The sequence below is a fragment of the Myotis lucifugus genome, unplaced genomic scaffold (genome assembly GCF_000147115.1).
Source record: "Myotis lucifugus unplaced genomic scaffold, Myoluc2.0 scaffold_25, whole genome shotgun sequence".
In the NCBI taxonomy this organism is placed as follows: domain Eukaryota; kingdom Metazoa; phylum Chordata; class Mammalia; order Chiroptera; family Vespertilionidae; genus Myotis; species Myotis lucifugus.
Genome location: NW_005871073.1, coordinates 304426 through 306871, shown reverse-complemented (window position 1 = coordinate 306871; position 2446 = coordinate 304426).

Here is a 2446-nt window from a genome sequence, read left to right as displayed (position 1 = left end):
GAGACTGTAGAGAAGGAATGTGCACTTTGGGTGCCAGCACCACATTGAGTGAAGGCTGCCCTGACTGAGCCTCGCTTGCTTGGGGCCTAGCGCACTCCTGCCGGGCAACAGGTGACAGGACGTGCTTTTCAGAATTAATGAGAGAAAAACGTTGATTCTCCTTCTGCCCACGAAGGTGGAAAGTGAAGTGGGGAGACATGTGGGGAGTGAGCGAGGTTCCCTGTCTGGGGGTTCCAAATCTGCTGTTGGTTTCTTTCACCGCTGACTAGAGATATACAGGGTGTCCCCTCAAAATGTATACACACTTTGAATACCTACTAATTCCAATGGTTTTAAGCATAAGAAAGAAACAACAGTGGAGCTGTTATCTGTTAAAAGTGTGGGCACAAACAGGTAGTTGGACATTCCCTGAGGGGTCTCAGATTGGAGAGGGTGAAGGCCAGACTGAGGGGCCCCTTTCCTCCCCCCTACTCCAGTGCACGAATTTCGTGCACCGGGCTACTAGTTGCAAATATATAATTTCATTGGTATTGGACATATCTTCTTTAATTTAGTTCAACTTTTTCAGAATGTATATATGTATTAAAATTCATAATTCTTAAACAAATACATACATATATGTATGCATGTATGTATATAAATTTTTGTGTATGTGTTTATAAACACATGTACATGCAGGTATTACCAATTACAATACTATAGATATTATATGTCAACTTAACACTAGTTAACACCAGAAACATACTAACTGATAATAAAAATTATACTAATATATTTCAACATATTAATAGTTAAATGGTAAAGAACACCATAGAACATGTTAGAAAGTCAGAAATAACTTAAAACACGAATGGCAAGGGAAATATAATCTCTTATCATTTCAAACTACGTTCAGATTAGATTTAGACATTAGGCATGGCAGCCAGATTCAGCCAGACTCAGAAGCTTACCCTTTCAACAGCTTAAAACAAAAAATCTCATCCAGTAACCTTCAGAGTCAGTGAAAAAGCTTAACTTTTATAATGGACTAGAGGCCCGATGCACGAAATTCATGCATGGAGTGGTGGGTCCCTCAGCCCAGCCTGCACCCTCTCACAATCTAGGACTCCTCAGGGGATGTCCGACTGCCAGTTTAGGGCCGATCCCGCAGGGGTTGGGCATCCCTCTTGCAATCCTGGATGCTGGCTCCTAACTGCTGGCCTGCCTGCCCGCCTCATCAGCCCTAACCACTTGCCTGCCTGTCTGATTGCCCTTAACTCCTCACCTGCCTGCCTGATTGCCCCTAACCACTCTGCCTGCCTGCCTGATTGCCCCTAACTGCTCACCTGCCTGCCTGATCACCTCTAACCACTCTGCATGCATGCCTGATTGCCCCTAACTGCCTCTGCCTTGGCCCCTGCCACTGCAGCTTCGCCCAGAAGGATGTCCGGAAAGACGACTGGAAGGTCATTTGGCTGTCCGGTTTAATTAGCATATTATGCTTTTATTATTTATAATGGATTTTGAGTAGAGGACAAGAAAACATATAAAACAAAAATAAACAATAAGTGCTTGTCCATACAAACAAAACAAATTAAAGAACAAAATTCAAAATAATTGCATGGCATGAAATTCATAAACTAGTAAGATTATGAAAAGAGTCTAAACTACTAAAACCCTGGATTTCAGTTGGTATAATATGGAAGCAATTTCTCAACATAGGACTCACAATTAAAGAAAGCTAAAACATGCATGAAAACCAATAGCCAAACAAATTAATTAATCAGTGTTCCAAAAAGAATAATAGAACATTATGAAAGGCACTCTTAAAATAATTAAGCTTAACATAAGTAAAATAAAAGCTTATAAATTGCATAATAAAGAAGGCAAATTTTAAAATATCCAAATAGGACTTGTCACATTGAAAAAAAAAAAGATGCTGCATTAAAATATTTAATGAATGGAATAAGAATATACTGGACCCAAAATCAAGTGATGTGAAAAACAGACATGGGGAATGATTCAGTATGTGTCACGAAGAGATAAAGGTATTTATATTATGAAGAAGTCGCATAAGAGACACAGGGAATAGTACAATAATTTCCAAAATCATTCTAATAGGAGTGAAGGGATGAAAGAATAAATTGAATAATAGTATTCCAAAGAAGAATTACTGAGAAATTTCCAGAACTGATTAAAGATCTGAATCTCTAGACTTGGAAAGCATTACAAATCAAAAGTGGGATAGAAACAAACATAGATATGGGGGGGAAAATGTACGTTCCAGAAAAAGAAAAAAATATTTATATTTATGCATAGCGTCCAAATATGTGTCCCCCAAAATGGTATGCACTCACTTCAAATAAATACAAAGGCAGTAACACATTTCATTTTCAAAATTGAGTTATGAGCTGTTAAAGTGTATACATTTTGGGGATACACTCTGTATATAAGTGAAATGTGGGGG